This window comes from Pelodiscus sinensis, chromosome 3 (genome assembly GCF_052426305.1).
Source record: "Pelodiscus sinensis isolate ZL-2025 chromosome 3, ASM5242630v1, whole genome shotgun sequence".
NCBI lineage: Eukaryota > Metazoa > Chordata > Testudines > Trionychidae > Pelodiscus > Pelodiscus sinensis.
The window spans coordinates 30,288,981-30,307,265 of record NC_143054.1 but is presented as its reverse complement, the minus strand read 5'-3'; the positions used below and the strand labels follow the sequence as shown (position 1 = coordinate 30,307,265).

The following is an 18,285-nucleotide window of genomic DNA, read 5'->3' as shown; positions in this document are numbered from 1 at the left end:
AGGACGGGGGAGCGGCAGGGCCTCCACTGGCCGGATCAACCCACTTGGCAGGCCAAATCTGGCCCGTGGAGATCCTTTTGCCCACTCCTGGCCTACCCTGGCCTTAGTCTTTTTCTTGCTTCTAATATATTTATAGAAAGTCTTCTTGTTTCCCTTTCTGTCTGTAGCGAGTTTTAGCTAGCTTTGTGCCTTTGCCTTTCTAATCTTGCCCCTGCATACATGTATTGTTTGTTTATATTCATCCTTTGTAATTTGTCCTAGTTTCCACTTTTTATATGACTCCTTTTTTATTTTTAGATCATGCAAGATCTCTTGGTTGAGTCTAGGCATTCTTTTGCCATACTTTCTATTGTTCCTACACAGTAGAATAGCTTGCTTTTGGGCCCTTAATAATGTCCCTATCCATCTTACAGTCCATTTATCCAATCCATACTTCCTTAACTTGCTGGCAAGAATATTGTGGGAGACTGTAACGCGCCCCCGTCCCGGAAAGGGGGGGGAACTCCCCACTCCCTCCGGCTATCGTCGGACGCGCTCCTCTCCCTATGTGAGGCTTCGTAGAACCTCTTAAGCCCTCTGCGCGATGTCCCACACGGGTTGCATGGCCGTGGCCCCAATGACCACGCTCTTGGGGAAGGGGGAGAGAAAGGGGGTCCGGGCCCGCCCTCGCTCCGGACCCCGACCCAGGGCCCTAAAGCTAGGACGCTGGTCCTAACCAATAACGGGGGGGGTCTGCGCACCCTAAACTCCCCCGCTCATGGGTTTCGTGGCCCCGCCCTGGGCCACTTCTCTCTCTCCCCGGGCCTCTTGCCCTGCATCCCTGGCCCCCTGGGTTTAGCCTCACCCAGGGCCGCCAGTATCCCGTCCCCCATGGTTCCTCCTGGGTGGTCCGGTCTCCCTGCTCGCCCCTCCCTACCTGGCGGGCATCCATGATTTTTAAATCCCCCGCCCGACGCAGGGAGATGACGTCTCCTCCTGCGTCCTCTTTGGGCGCCATGTTCCCCCGGCGAGGGGGTGACGTCAGGCTTGGCGCGGGGCCGGTCAGACGCCGCTTTTCCATGCGGCTCCGGCTGGCCGGCCCTGTCAGCGTCCCTCTGCGATCGGGGCGCCCCCGGGTCGCGGCCAGTTCCGGGAGTGGCGGGACGCCCCCGCCACAGAGACCGTATCAAAAGCTTTGCTAAGGTCAAAGTATGTCACATCCACTTACTTCCTCATGTCCACAGAACCAGTTACCTCATCATAGAAGCTAATCAGATTAGTCGGGCATGATTTGCCCTTGATGAATCCATGTTGACTATTTCTGATCACTTTCCCCTGTTCCAAGTGCTTCAAAATGGATTCCTTGAGGATTCCCTCCAAGATTTTTCCTGAGGTAAGGCTGACTGGTCTGTAGTTCCCTGGATTGTCCTTCTTCCCTTTTTTAAAGATGGGCACTACATTTGTCTCTTTCTAGTCATCTGGGATCTCTCCCAATCTCCACGAGTTTTCAAGATAATGGCCAAAGACTCTGCAATGACATTTGCCAACTCCCTCAGTACCCTCTGGTTATGTCTACACTACCCCGCTAGTTCGAACTAGCGGGGGTAATGTAGTCATCCGCAGTTGCAAATGAAGCCCGGGATTTGAATTTCCCGGGCTTCATTTGCATGAAGCCGGCCGGCGCCATTTTTAAATGCCGGCTAGTTCGAACCCCGTGCCGCGCGCCTACACGCGGCACGGAGTAGCTAGTTCGAATTAAGCTTCCTAATCCGAACTAGCTGTACTCCACGAAGCCTAATCCGAACTAGCTACTCCGTGCCGCGTGTAGGCACGCGGCACGGGGTTCGAACTAGCCGGCATTTAAAAATGGCGCCGGCCGGCTTCATGCAAATGAAGCCCGGGAAATTCAAATCCCGGGCTTCATTTGCAACTGCGGATGACTACATTACCCCCGCTAGTTCGAACTAGCAGGGTAGTGTAGACATACCCTCTGACGCATTAAATCTGGACCCATGGTGTATGTCTAGCTTTTCTAAATAGTTCTTAACCTGTTATTTCTCCCGCGAGGGCTGCCCACCTCCTTCCCATACTGAGCTGCCTAGTGCAGTCATCTGGGAACTGACCTTATCTGTGAAGACAGAGGGGGAAAAACAAAAACAAAAAAAGCATTGAGTACTTCAGCTTTCCCCACATCATCTGTCACTAGGTTACCTTCCTCATCCAGTAAGGTTCCCACACCCTCTCTGATCACCCTCTTATTGCTAACATGCCTGTAGAAACCTCTCGTTACCCTTCACATCTCTTGCTAGCTGCAATTCCAATCATGCTTTTGCCTTTCTGATTACTCCCCTGCATTCTCGAGCAATATATTTATACTCCTCCCTAGTCATCTGTCCAAGTTTCCACTTATAAGCTTCCTTTTTGTGTTTAAGTTTGCCAAGGATTTCCCCGGTAAGCCAATCTTGTTGCCTACCATATTTGCTTTTCTTTCTGCGCATTGGGATGATTTCTTCCTGTGCCTTCAATAAGGCTTCTTTAAAATACTGCCAGCTCTCCTGGACTCCTTTCCCCTTCCCACATGGAAACTGGATGGTCTGAGGCTGGGAAATTTTGGTTTCTCTCCTGGTGAACTGCAAAGATCCTCTAATCCTAATTCGATGAATTTCCACAGTCCATAGAATGTGAGATACAATTACAAGAAAATGAACACAAGGGGATATTTCTTGTTTTTTTTTTCCAGTTGTAAATCCAAATCTATTTTGTCTCAAAGGTTTCTTACTTTGGAAAATTTGTTTAATCAAGGTGAGAAGGGATTGTGCAAACATCTTTTTTTAAAGGGAAGATCTGCACATATTTGAAATATTTAGCAGTAAGCAGCTTGTGTTTGTGTCTGAACATTTCATTGGCAGTAGATAGATAATATCTTGGTAGGCTACCTAAGTAGATTTATATCTGTTCCTGTTTTCATCCTGTATCAGCTATCTGTTTCTGGTCTGGCTAAAGGTATCATATGTACATAAGAATGGCTGTACTGGGTCAGACCAAAGATTCTTCTAGCCTAGCATCCTGTCTACTGTGCATTCATTCTGGGGCATCTGAGGCTGCTGTCAGAATAGATAATCAAGTGATCCATTCCCTGTTGCTCATTTCCAACTTCTGGCAAACAGAAGGTAGGGTCACCATTCCTAATCATCCTGGCTAATATTCATCAATGGACCTACTCTCCATGAATGTATTTGTTTTTTCTAGATCCCTGTTATAAACTTGTCCTTCATAGCATCTATTGGCAAGGAGTTATACAGTTGATACTTCCTTTTTTTTGTTTTGTTTTAAATAGAAATGTTAACGTGTGCTAATGTACATGGTTAACCAATAAAACTGGGCTCATCAGTTAACCCACTGGGCTCATCAGTTAACCCACAAAGCCAGTAGGAATAAGAGATCCTCTGGAAAAGGGCTTTATTCCGGAGGATCGCGCCAGTCTGGACGCTCTTTTCCGGCTTTTCCCCAAGCCGGAAAAAAAGCGGCGGCCATGTTTATTTAAATCCCGCGGGGGATATTTAAATCCCCCGCGCATTTCCCTATTCCAAAGTTAGAAATTAGCATGCCTCTTCCGAAGAAGGGGCCAGTGTAGACGTAGCCTGAGAGAGTAAATAGCACTTTATCTACTTTGTCCACACCAGTCATGATTTTATAGACCTCTATCATACCTCCCCTTAGCCGTCTCTTTTCCAAGCTGAAAAGTCCCAGTCTTATTAATCCCTCATCATACAGAAGCCATTCCATACCACTAATAGTTGTCCTTTTCTGAACCTTTTCTGATACCAATATATCTTTTTTGAGATGGGGTGACTACAACTGCATGCAATATTAAACATGTGGCCATACAATGGATTTATGTAGAGGCAACATGATATTTTCTGTCTTATTATCTCTCTCTCTTAATGATTCCAAACATTCTTTTCACTTTTTTGATTGCCGCTGCACACTGAGTGGATATTTTCAGAGAACTATTCACAATGATTCCCAGATCTCTTTCTTGAGTGGAAAAAGCTAATCTGGACCATATATATAGATAGATAATTACTTTGCCTCTAACTCACACACCTCCTGTGTCTGGTTTACTATATCATGTACTGCCACTTACAGAGGGAGAGAGTGAATTTGCTCTACAGCCTTAGCTGAGAGCCAGTGGGCTTTTAGCTCAAGCAGTAGAGGCTCATGCACTAGGCTTCAGAGGTTCCAGATTTGGTTCCGCCTGTCAGCAGTACACATCTATCAATATTCAATTTCATCTGCCACTTTGTTACCCAGTTTTGTGAGATCCTTTTGTGGCTCTTCACTGTCTGCTTTGGACTTACCGTATTTTCCGGCGTATAAGACGACTTTTTATACTAAAAAACATCCCCCAAAAATCGGGGGTCATCTTATACGCCAGGTATAAACATACAGGCAGTCCCCGACTTGCAGGTACGAACGGGTTTTTTCTCGCCCCGGAGGACACAGACTGCGGGACCTCGCGGTCCCGCCGCCCGTGTACTCCAGGGCGGGAAAAGCTGCTCCGCATCTCCCTGGTCTGCAGACCAGGAAGACGTGGAGCAAAGCCTCGGAGCAAAGCCGCGAAGGAGCAAAGCTTCGGGGGAAGCCGGCAGCGGGACAGCCCAGACATGCCGCAGCTGTCCCGCTGTAGCCAGACACAAAAACCCCATCTTGTTTTTCCACGAGCCCCATCTTGTTTTTCCCCCCCCCAGAGAGCAAGAGAAAGGCAGTCAGCCTTTGATGCCCTGGGAACACAGGTTTGCTGCCTGTCCCTGACTCTACCATAAACAGAAACCAGACAGTAAATGGGCTAGCTGACGACCCGGGGCCTCCCGTCGCCCTGATGGCTAGTACCAGTAATTGACACGCCTGCACTGTCCCAGGAGAGGAATCTTCGCCCATCACATACCAGAGGTGCCCATTGTCTGCATTTTCCCAGGTGTAAATTATGCTTTGCACCCTTCGTGGGAAACTTGGCATTCAAAGCCATTTTTCCTAATTGGCCACTTGAAACCAGGAAGAAGCCTACATGACCCAAGGGGTATAAAAGAGGTTCAGCAGCCCACCCCATTGGAGCTCCAATCATCTATACCTGCTGGCAGGTATTGATTGTCTCCCGAGGTCTGTGGGACGCCCAACCTCGCCCTACTTCTTCCCGAGGGATTGAGAGAAAGACGCTGGCCACGCCAAGTCTGGAACGCAGGGGTGAGAATATATACCTGCTATGTGTCTATTTTGCATGCATTTAATAAGAGCTCAGAGAACCAAAGGGTTTCATGGTACCTGTAAGTGACTTATTAGTGTAATTTCTGTCCTGTCCTTTGTAGTGTCTGTGTTATCTGTAACACAGTAGTAGCATTTAACAACTAAGTTTACCCTGTAACAATAAATAGTAACTGTTTAAGCTTTAACCTGACTCCTTCAGTTGCTGTAACAGAACCAAGCACAATTTAAAAGAACTTCAGCCGGTCATAAGGGACTCACTGCCCTGACCGTCGGCTGACACCCGCTGCCGGTGTCCTCAAAGGCTTTGCTCCCCGTGTCCCTGGTCTGTTGGGGGGGGGGTGCAGCTAGTGCGCCCCCCCCCCCCCCCCAGCAGACCAGGCTTTTGTTGTGGACCCTGGGGCAGAGCAGCTGGGGCGCTGCTGGTTGGCCTCTTAAGGGGGGTAGTCTTATACGGCGAGTATAGGCGAAAACCTATGTTTTAACTAGAAAATTAGGGGGTCGTCTTATACGCCCAGTTGCCTTATACGCCGGAAAATACGGTAACTATTTTGAGCAGTTTTGTATCATTTGCAAGTTTTGCCACCTTGATACTTACCGCTTTTTCCAGAACATTTATGAATACGTTGAATAGCACTAGTCCCAGAATAGATCCTTGGGGGACACCACAATTTTTTTCTTTTTATTCTGAAAACTGACTATTTATTCCAACCTGTAGTTTCTTATCTTTTAACCAGTTACTGATTCATGAGAGAACTTTCCTTCTTACCCAGTGACAGCTTACTTTACTTAAAAGCCTTTGGTGAGGAACCTTGTCAAAGGCTTTCTGAAAAATCCAAGTACACTATATCCACTGTATATCTCTTGTACACATGCTTGTTGATCTCCCTCAAAGAATTTTAGTAGATTGGTGTAGCATGATTTCTCTTAAATACCATGATGACTTTTTCCCAACGAATTATATTTATCTATTTATCTGACAGTACTGTTCTTTACTATGTGGCTACGTCTACACTGGCCCCTTTTCCGGAAGGGGCATGTAAATTTCAGCAGTCGTCGTAGGGAAATCCGCGGGGGATTTAAAGTAGGAATAAGAGCCTCCGGAAAAGGGCACTTTTTCCGGAGGATCGGGGCCAGTCTAGATGCTCTTTTCCGGCTTTTTTAAAAGCCGGAAAAAAGCGGCGGACATTTTTATTTAAATGCCGCGGGGGATATTTAAATCCCCCGCGGATTTCCCTACGACGACTGCTGAAATTTACATGCCCCTTCCGGAAAAGGGGCCAGTGTAGACATAGCCTGTGTGTCTATATAGCACCCTTATCTTGAAATAGCTTATTTTAAAATTTAGCACTGTCTACACAGTGCCAAATTTCTAAATAAGGCACTATTCCAAAATGTCCCTTATCCCTCGTGCAATAAGGTTTACATGGTTGTCAGAATAGCAAGCCTATTATATTTCAGTATAACAGGATTGCTCTTAAGACACGGAATAGCTATTGCAGGATATTGGAGGTATATAGTTTCAGCAAGTTTGCCTGGTACTGAAGTCAGGCTAATCAGCCTGTAATTTTTTAGATCATCTCAGGGGACCTACTTAAAAATTGGTGTCACATTAGCTATCATCTAGTCATTTGGTACAGAAGCTGATTTAAATATTAGGTTATAAACAACAGTTAGTAGTTCTGCAATTTCACATTTGAGTTCCTTCAGAACTCTTGGGTGAATTTCTGGACAGTGACTTATTACTGTTTAGTTTATTGATTTGTCCTAAAACATCCTCTAATGACACCTCCATTTGAGACAGTTCCTGGGATTTGTTATCTAAAAAGAAAGGTTCATGTTTGGCAATCTTTCACATCCTCTGCCATGTATATGGATGGAAAGAATTTATTTAGTTCCTCTGCAATGGCTTTATCATCTCAATTGCCCAGTGTCCCACTGATTTTTATCATGCTTCCTGCTTCTGATGTACTTTAAAAAATTGCCATTACTTTTTGAGTCTTTGGCTAACTGTTTGTCAAATTCTTTTTTGGCCTTCCTAATTATATTTTTACACTTCATTTGCCAGCGTTTGTTCTCCTTTCTATTTTCCTCTCTAGGATTTAACACCTTTTTGTCTCTCACTGTTTCTTACACTTTATTGTTTAGCCATGGTGGCACTTTTTAAAAATTTATTTAATTTGGGCTATACATTTAAGTTGAGCCTCAAGTATTAGGTCTTTTAAACATTTCCCTGCAGCTTGTAGAAATGTCACTGTTGGCACTGTACTTTAATTTCTGTTTAACTAACCTCATTTTTGAGAAGTTCTCTTTTCAGAAATTAAGAGCTTCAATATTGGATTGCTGTGGAATTTTTACTGACACAGGGATGTTAAATGTAATTATATTATGGTCACTATTTCCAAGTGGTCCAGGTATATTCAGCTCTCAGCCCAGACAGTGTACTGTGTTCTACTTAGGATTAAAATCAAGAATTGCCTCTCCTCTGGTGGATTCCAGGAGTAGTGCTACAAGAAGCAGTAATTTAAGATGTCAAGATATTTTGGCTATGTCTATACTGCTTTCTTCTTGCACAAAAGCCTATGCAAATGGGGTGTGGATTAGCATATTCCTGCACTTCATTTGCATAATTAGGGACCGGTTTTGTGCAAGAGGCTTTTGTGCAAAAAGGAGCTGTGTAGACGACTCCTTGTTGTGCAAAAATCCCCTCTTGCGCAAGAGCTGTTCTTCCTGAAAAAATGAAGAACAGCTCTTGCGCAAGAGGGGTTTTTTGCACAAAAAGGAGCCGTCTACACAGCTCCTTTTTGCGTAAAAGCCTCTTGCGCAAAAACGGCTCCTAATTAATTATGCAAATGAAGCACAACAATATGCTAATCTGCACTTCATTTGCCTAGGCTTTTGTGCAAGAAGGAAGCAGTATAGACATAGCCCCAATCTCTGCATCCTGTCCTAAGGTGAAAAGTACCAATCAATATGGGGATAATTGAAATACTCCATTTTTTTGTTTGTTTTAATAGCTTCTCTAATCACTCTGAGAATTTCACACTCACTCTTACGGTCCTGTTCAGGCAGTCAGTAATATTTCCCTACAATGATATTCTTATTATTAGAATGTGGAATTACTGTCTGTAGAGATTCTATGATATAGTTTGGTTCATTTAATATTTTTACTTCATTTGAGTCTACTCTTTCTTTCTTTCAGATATAGTGCCACTCCCCCACAAACATAACCCTGTTCTGTCCTTCTGATATATTCTGTACTCTAGTATTGCTGTGTCCCATTTATTATCCTCATTCCACCATGTTTCTGTGATGCCTATTATATCAAAATGGAGGGAAACACTAGAAAGAGGTAATATTAAGTAACAGTTAAGTATACAAGAAATGGTGTAATGTACATTACAATTTTATGTACAGATATTACATACTTTGTCATCTTGGGTGAAAAAATATTCACTGAAAGAACATCTTTAAGCATATTCATTAATACTTTTTACATTGTTATTTCTAGACAAGTAATATGAACATATCAGCCTGAGACCTCGTCAGTTTATAAAAAATGAGTTAACAGTATTTTCAGGTGTTACACTGCTCACTCAATCTTTCTGCCAATTATTGTATGTTAAAATCACATTTTTTCTATTTTCTTAAAATATTTTTATCTCCTTACTTGGTCTGTGTGAAAAAGCATAAACAGAAGCAGGAACTTATTGAAAAATAGACAGAAAGTGAAACTGACAACCGAAGAGCTGTCATAAGTGCAAAGTAAAACTGAAAAGAGATTATTTCCTTTTGCTTTAATTGTGTTTAATTTTAGTAATCATAGATGTTAGACAACAGTAGATAAGACATTTTCAGACAGAAGTATGATAAAAACAATCTTACTATGAGTAGTTTGTTTTTAGTTATCAATCATTCATTGTTACATTGCTAACTTAACCACTAGTACATTGGGTGAAAAAAAATGCAACCTTCATTAAAAATCTCCAGTATGAGTCTTTTAATTACTGTTTTGGACATATATTGCTGCTGCACACACCTTGAAAAAAATCACAGTAAAAGGTAATATTAAAACATGGAGCTTCAGGGGATGGCTGAGTTAGTCTGTTACAGAAAAAAAACCCAACAAATGGTCTGGTAGCACTTCATAGACTAACGAAACATGTAGATGGTATCATGAGCTTTCGTGGGCACAGCCCACTTCTTCAGATGACCCACGAAAGCTCATGATACCATCTACATGTTTCGTTAGCCTATAAAGTGCTACCAGACCATTTGTTGTTTTCTTTATTAAAACATGGGAATGTTTTAATGTGTATGAGACTAGAATTAAAACAATTAAAAAAATGAGACAGAAAACAAAGGGTAGAAATAAATGGTAAATTTTCAGAATGGAAAGGGGTAACTAGTGGTGTCCCCCAAGAGTCAGTCCTGGGACCAATCCTTTTCAACTTATTCATAAATGATCTGGAGAAAGAGGTAAGCAGTGAGGTGGTAAAGTTTGTGGATGATACCAAACTGTTTAGGATAGTCAAGACAGAAGCAGACTGTGAGGGACTCCAAGAAGATCTCACCAAACTGAGTGATGGGGCAACAAAATGGCAAATGAAATTTAATGTGGATAAGTGTGAAGTAATGCACATCGGGAAAAATAACCCCAACTATAGGTACAGTATGATGGGGGCTAATTTGGCTACAACAAATCAGGAAAGAGATCTTGGAGTTATCGTGAGTAGTTCTCTGAAAACTTCCACACAGTGTGCAGCAACGGTCAAAAAGGCAAATAGGATGCTAGGAATTATTAAGAAAAGGATAGAAAATAAGACACAGAATATCTTACTGCCCCTGTATAAAACTATGGTACACCCACATCTTGAATACTGTGTACAGATGTGGTCTCCTCACCTCAAAAAAGATATTTTGGCCTTGGAAAGGGTTCAGAAAAGGGCAACTAAAACGATTAGGGGTTTGGAACGGGTCCCATATGAAGAGAGGTTAAAGCAACTGGGACTTTTCAGTTCAGAAAAGAGGAGACTGAGGGGGGATATGATAACGGTATATAAAATCATGAGTGGTGTGGAGAGGGTGAATAAAGAAAAGTTATTTATTAGTTCCCATAATAGAAGAACTAGAGGACACCAAATGAAATTAATGGGTAGCAGGATTAAAACTAATCAAAGAAAGTTCTTCTTCACACAGCGTGTAGTCAACCTGTGGAACTCCTTGCCAGAGGAGGCTGTGAAGGCTAGGACTATAACAGAGTTTAAAGAAAAGCTAGATAATTTCATGGAGGTTAGGTCCATAAAAGGCTATTAGCCAGGGGATAGAAATGGTGTCCCTAGCCTCTGTTTGTCAGAGGCTGGAGAAGGATGGCAGGAGACATATCGCTTGATCATTGTCTTCGGTCCACCCTTTCTGGGGCACTTGATACTGGCCACTGTCGGCAGAGAGGCTACTGGGCTAGATGGACCTTTGGTCTGACCCAGTATGGCCGTTCTTATGTTCTTAATTATGCCTTCACATTTTATTTATACTACAGAGCCAACAAACTTGAAATTCAACCATTGAAAGGCTTTGCTTGAGTTTCAGACAATCTTGATGACTTCAATATCTGATGGTTCTGAGAGAATTGCAGATTACAATATCTTTCCAAATTCTGTGAATCATCTATATAAGTTGTGTAAGAAAAAAGCATCTTTAATATTCTTAATGTGGGAAGAGTGTCTCATGTTTTCATAAGTCAGAAGTGGAGGAGCAGATTTTTGTCAAATTTTAAAAAGTTCTCTCTAAGCTAAGAACAAATAGGGAAAAATTCAGACTAGAATATGAAATTCAGAAAATCAGCCGGGGTATGTCTACACAACAATGTTATTTCAGAATAACTGATATTATTCTGAAATAACGAAGAACACGTCTACACAGCAAACCATTATTTCAAAATAATGGTGAGCTGGAGGATTTCGACGCCTGTAACCCTCATTTCACAAGGAGTAAGAGAAGTCGAAGGAAGAGTGTTCTTCGTTCGACTTCCTGCTGTGTAGACAGTGCCAAAAGCCAAATTAAGCTATTTCAACTTCAACTATGCAACTGACGTAACTGAAGTTGTGTAGTTTAATTTGAATTTTGTCCAGTTGTGTATACGTGCCCTCTGGGACAGTAATTAAAGTCGTAATAACATAAGAATGGCCATAGTGGGTCAGACTAAAGGTCCATCTAGCCCAGTATCCTGTCTTCTAACAGTGATCAATGCCAGATGCCCTAGAGGGGGTGAACAGATGAGGGAATTATCAAATGATCCCTCTGCTGTCATCCATTTCCAGCCTCTGACAAACAGGGGCTTGGAATACCATTCCTACCCATCCTGGCTAATAGCAACTCCTATGAACCTAACCTCCATGAGTCACGATAAATTTAAATACAGAAGGAGTTACAAGAGCATTTGCCATTATAAGAATAAATGTGAATTATAAACTGTTAGAAGTTAGAACTGTATCTCTCTTGTGTGACTGATTTTAGAATCAGAGGAGAAAAAGAAAACAAGATATTTAACTTGAACTTCATAGGCAACGTATAAAATTTACTGAATGAGTTATATTTGAATAGCTGCAGAATTTATTTCTGCCACCAAGAGGCACTGCTGTATAACTTTATTGTGACATCATCATTCATATTAGCATGATAGCAGATAGATCCATTATAAGATGATGATAACATATATATTTACCCGCACAAAAACTGATTGATTTAGAGCCACAGTATTTTAAAACAAAGAAAATACCAGTTTCAAATGAAAACTGAAACATGTATTGTGTAAAGTGGCTACTCATCTGTCTCTGAGATGTTCTACACATCCATCAGAGCAATAACAGAAGATTACATAATGTAGGGTTACCATATTTTAACTTTCAAAAAAGAGGGCACCCCTGAGAGGGAGTGAATCAGTATCTACCAACTCATGTTGTATGAATGTGTCTATAATATATAACATATTAATACAACGTGAGTTGGTAAATACTGATACAGATACACTCCCTCTCAGGGGTGTCCTCTTCTTTGAAAGTTCAAATATGGCAACCCTAATATAACGAATTAGTATTCGAATCAATTATTTTAAAAACATTTGTCAGAGGTTGCCACCGCAGAGCACAAGCCCTCATGGCTCTGCAGGCATACCACTGTCAGTCCTTCCTATTTCTCACAAGTAACTTGTTCACAGCTGAAAATATTTAAAGTAATATACCCCTTTGAGGAGGCCAATTTATTAGATCTATATAAATAAAGTTTGTCTTCAAGTTGTCAAGGGTGCCATTTTGGGAGGGTAGAGGGGCAGCAGTCATGCACTCCGGGACGTGGCTTGCTTTTCATCACGTTCCCCACATGCTAAGGGAGTAAGGGGAAAGTGTTTGCAATCCATGCATGCCTTTAACACCTTGCTGGTGAGCTCTCTTCACCAGCCATGGATGAGAGGCATGCATGGAATACAAACACTTTCCCCTTACTCCCTTAGCATGTGGGACACGTGATGAAAAGCAAGCCACGTCCCGAAGCACACAGCTGCTGTCCCCCTCCCCCGACTCCCGAAATGGTGTCCTTGGACTTAGGTGTATGCATACCCAGCACACCTAAGCTAGAGAACTTTGCTTAGCACTACCCATCAGACTTACAGACTCTGACCATTCTATCTCCCTCTCACGGCTATGTAAGGGCAGCACTGCACCGTTGATCCCGCTATCCTTCCTGCACTTCCTTCCCACCATTTATGGCTTGGATCAAGGCGTTCAATATGGCCTTAACTTTATGTTCATTGTCACAGTGTTTCTGGGGTATGGTCTATAAATAATTTTAATAATACTGTGAAGGAGTCTATCGGGGCGCCCTCTGACACCCCGTACTCTCCGCCTGAGTCTTGTGCTCCCCTTCCCCAGGGGTTCACCGTCTGGCGTCCCCAGTCAACTGTCCTCCTGGACCAGGGGATCCCTCTAACACCAGGGGTTTCCGAGCTTCCCGTAGCAGGGAGAGGGGGGTCCGGGCCCGCCCCCTCTCACGGACCCCAGCCCAGGGCCCTGAGGACTTGGTACGCTTACGGCGTCCGGTCCGGCTGGCGGGGCGTCTACCGTAACGCACCAGCCCTCAGGCTCCCTTCGCCTGCCCTGGGCTGCTTCCTCTCCCTGTTGCGCTGTCTCGCCGATGCGGGGGCTTATCTCCGCAGTTCGGGTCCAGCACCCTCTCGGGCAGTCATGTCCGGCCTTTTAAATCTGCGCGCTGCTTGTGGGCGGGGGTGTGGGGAGCTCCGCCCCCTGTACGCGGCTCTACTTCCGGCGAGGCGGCGCACCCGCCATCTGGTGCCGCCCCCTGTGTGACGTCGGGCGTGGTCTCGGTGGGCGCAGGCGTGTTGCCGCCACCGCGGCCTGGGAGCACCCGGCACATCGCCACTCGCCCCACGCTGGGGCCGCCCTGTTTGTCCCCGGCGCCTCCGGCTCCTGCCCGCCCTCCGCCGCTCGTGGTGCCGGGGCCTCTCGCTCCGACCCCTGGGTCGCCGCAAAGGCAACTTCCAGGGGGATCAGAGTGCGGGGCGCCTCTGCCCCATCACAAATACCTTAAGAGTTCATTTTATGTAGTGTATTAGGGTTTAGCCTGGAGTAATGCCTTTTCTGGATTTCAAATACTGAGGTTGCTATACCTATAAATAACCCCCAAACTTGAAGTTTATTGTGTCTTTGGGAAGAGAACATTAAGATTAGGTTATTTTAAATAATTGATTTAAAATAATTGATTAAAAAGTCTTAAGAATAAAATGCAGGTGGTATGGAACTTGCTTTTGCAGCAGCACTTTGGGGAACAGGCCATGAGGCCCACTTCAGTATCACCAGGGACCACTGCTGATCACCATGCCCCCCCAAAGAATATCTGAGCAATGTGGTCTGCAGCTCCACATCTGGACTCAGATTGATTACCCAAGAGAAAGAGGGTTTGCTCCCCTTCCTCAGGCTTTGGAGAAAAGTCCATAAAACAGATCAGGGGTACTTCAGAATCCAAACAGATTCCTCCTCCCCATATAGGAGGTGTGTGTGTCCTGGTACTATGATTTTTCTGGTATGCAGGATATAGCCAGGCAGCTGCCAACCAGCTTGCTAGTACTGAGGCCTGATCAGTGACACTCTCTACCATCAATGCTGGTACCATCCCTTGGATGGCCATTGAATCTGGTACCAACAGTAGTGATGTCAGCACCAATAGTCTTCACACAGCTGATGCATCAGGCAGCAGTGAACTTGCTGCGTCAGTGTGTTCCAGTCTTGCTACACATTCATGAGCATTTGTTTGAGATGGCCTTATCTTTGGTGTCATTGGCACCATCTGCACAGGTGACTGACTTTTCAGTGTTGACACTATCATCTGTGCTGACTTACAGCTAGGCACCTAGGTTTTCATCAGTCTCCTGCCCACACAGATGCTATCTTCATATTGACAACAATTCCAGTGCAGTCTTGTCAGGGCTGTTCCCCACTCTGGCTCTGATTGCAGAAGGTGGGTGCCCGCAAGAGACCTTAAATACCTGGCCTCTATAGGCTGCTGCTTAAAGAACTCCCCAACGTCACAGATTCCATGGCCTTGGGAGATAGACTGCCATCATCAAATGAATTAAGAAAAACCCTGAAAACCAGGAAGAAAAATTTCAGCTTTTTCCCAAAGGGTACCCCAGGCTCTTTTGCCACAAGAGAGCTTGAAAAAAGAAACAAAAACACTGAAAACAAACTGTATCTCTAATAGCTGACCTCTCAGGCTAGGCAGGCGCACACACAGACCTGTTATTTTTCAGGACACAAGAATCAAAGCATCACTTTAAAAAAGGTAATTTTACTTACAAAACAAAAAGATATAACCTTGATAAAGCATACTTGGTTGGTAGGTGTTACAGAGCAACTACGAAAAGAACAGATTAAAACACAGGGTACGTCTAGATTACAAGTTTCTTTTGAAAGAAAATTTTTCGGAAGAGAGCGTCCACTCTTCAAAAGTGCATAAAAAAGTGATCTGCTTTTTTGAAAGAGAGCGTCCACACTCAGACACTCTCTCGCATAAAAGGCCACCCAGAACCACTTCAGCAAGGGCATTAGGTCAGCTGTTACTTCCGGGTGCTATTGCCTAAGGCTCTGAGAGACACGTGCTTAAAGGGACCCCCCTGGACAGCCGTTTCTCAGGTTCTGCTGTGGGTTTGCCTACCTCTCTGAGAGACAGCAAAGCTTGAGCAGTGCGTGCTCTGGTTGTCCAGCTTTGTTGGACGCCACAGCATTATTTTCTTTTTGGCTATGGAGCACCGAGTGAGCCACCCAGTATCTAAACAGGAAGGGATATTTCTCCATGGTGCTGCAGGCCCTTGTCAACCACTGGGGACAGTTTTCAGACATTTTTGTAGGGTGGTTGGGCCAAGCACACAATGCCTGCATATTTAGGAACTCTAGCCTGTACCACAAGCTGGAGGCCAGAACATTCTTTTCACAGTGGGACTTTTGCATGGGAGATGTACAGATGCTACTCTGAATCGTTGGTGATGCGGCCTACCCACTCATGCCATCGCCCATGAAGCCCTACACTGGCCACCTGGACCATACCAGGGAACATTTTAATGTGCACCTGAACCAGGCCTGAATGCAGGTGGAATGTGCACCTCAAGGCCAAGTTCAGGTGACTTCTGACATGCCTTGATGAGGGGGAGCGCAACATCCCTGAGGTGGTCTCTGTGTGTTGCATGCTACACAACCTATTGGAGAGCAAAGAGGAGACCTTCCTCCTGGGGTGGGGGACAGAGAATGGTCGCAAGGGAAGGGTCTTCAAACAGCTGCAGACAGCTGCCATCCACTAGGCCCATCAGGCCGGGGTGCTCATTCAGGAGGCCCTGAGGGAGAGGTTCTCTGAAGGAACCCAGTAACTCTCCCCAGGATCTCCCCAATAGGGGCTTGTGCCTTGCTCCCCTTATAGCTCCTCCTCCTCCTGTGGCTACTGTTGTTCCTCATCATCGTCCTCCTCCTCCAGGAGCTCTGGCCAGGCGACCACAGGTGTCTCCAATCCCGAATCCACCGGTACGAGTGGGGAAAGGGCTCCCCCCCCCCCCCCCCAGGATCTGGTGCAGCTCTCTAGTATGGGCAGAAGTGGGGTCCTGCCCCAGAGCGAGAGCTGCGCTCCCTGACCCAGGGGTACCCTTGCTGGGGATCTTTGACCTTGTTCCTGACTTAGTTGGGGGTAGTATCCTCTCTGGGCCAGAACTTCGGCCATGCACCCATAAATGTCCACATTTCTGCACTTGGGGCGGAGCTCCTTCAAGGTCCCCTCCTCCCCCCACAGCTCCAGGAGGGTTCCACTCCTGACCAGGAGGGTGCCCAGTGTGTGGTGCCCCTGGGAACCCTGGTCCCCAAGGGAGTCTCGGGGGGCTTGTGGCTGTGCCATGGGTCAGCAGGCCTGTGGCAGGGAGAGCCACGTGGTCAGGATGCTGCTCCAGGGCTGAACTTCCTGTCACAAGACTTGTGCAGGAGAGTGCCTGCAGCTTTAAGAGCTGGCAAGAGACAGGAACTATAGAGCTATGATTAGTTTGGATGGAGTGTCCACCAGGGCACCTGTGTTTTTTCCGGAGGCCTGTTTTTTTGAAAGGACTACCTCTTCTGTGTCCACACACACCTTTTTCGAAAAAGCTCTTTTGGAAGAGGAGTTCTTCCTTATAGAATGAGGTTTACCAATGTCAGAAAACCCCCTGCATTCTTTCGATTTTCTTTCGAAAGAGCATAATTGCAGTGTGGATATAGGTGAAGTTTTTTCGGAAAAACACCTGTTTTTCAAAAAAAACCTCTGCAGTCTAGATGCACCCACAGAAAGAAAAGATGGTATCTTTGGTATAGTTTAAGTATAGTGAGTAGCGGTGAAAGGAGGCACATGGATTTCACACAGAGAAGTTTAACTAACACAAAACAAAGAAAAATACTCTGATCGCGACTAAACATACATTCCTCTCTCTACTCATGATCTGTCAAGGCCAGTCCATTCCCATACCCATATTTCTTATAAGCATGGTAATTCCATTTGATTACTATATCTTCCTTCCTCCAGCTCCTAACTTAGAACTCAAACAAGTGAAAAGCAGCAAGGTATCTATATTCAATTTAAATTTCAACAGTCTTTCCCATTGGCTTTCCGCCAACACCCCCAGCTACCTGAGTTTAACACGCTAGTCACCGGATGTTGGCCAGCACTCCTATCTATCACAAGTCTATACCTGCAGATCTGGTATCAATTTCATCTTAGGCACCAACGCTTGCTTTGATATAATGTATTTATGATGTCTTCTACTCTTCCACTGTTTTATGGGGGCTGGGCTTACTAATGCCATGTAAATTCCTACTTAACAGAGAAATTATGGGTCAGCCATGATGGGATGAGATCTTAGAGGCAACAGTTCTACAGAGGCGGACAGAAACATGTGGAGACAGTTGGCAGAACAGACATGGATGTCTTTTGCCTCTTCGAGATCCCCCAAGATCCAGACTAATCTTGGGAAGGGGTAAGCTAGAGACAAACCTTCAGTAAACAACTCCCACTGAAAAAAATCACTTTAAATTTCGTGAGTTTAAACTTGGAGCTAAGAAAAAAAAACTGTAGAACTCTAGTGGTCCATCCTGCATACAAATATTAAACTGTGGACTAAACAGATCTCTGAGAGGTAGCTGTGTTAGTCTATAACTTTAAAAACAGTGAGTAGTCCTGTGGCACATTAGGATATTTAAGGTACCACAGGATTTACAGGATTAAATAGAGTTGGTTTCAAGACTGGATATTTATTATAATCACACTCCAAACATTTCTCCTAATCAAAATTGAAATTAACTCTTTTAAAAATGTTTTATGAAAGTAATTCTTTATTTCTAAAATATTTGTAAGCTCTAAGCAAGCAAAGGTGGGTGAGATTTGTGTGTGCAATAGCTCCCACAGCTGCAGCTTCTATTAGCCAGGTGCCTGAGGCAAGAACAAACTTTTCAAAAGTAAAATAACAAAAGG

General features: G+C 44.6%; 1 long non-coding RNA gene across 1 annotated transcript in view; it reads left to right on the top strand.

Annotated features, from left to right (window-relative positions):
* LOC112545881 (uncharacterized) overlaps positions 1 to 18,285 on the top strand; it is a 123,421-nt gene that overhangs the window by 86,530 nt on the left and 18,606 nt on the right. The window contains exon 3 of the long non-coding RNA XR_016349115.1: positions 17,640 to 17,791. This is a non-coding gene — a long non-coding RNA (uncharacterized LOC112545881). The remainder of the gene's footprint in view (positions 1 to 17,639; positions 17,792 to 18,285) is intronic.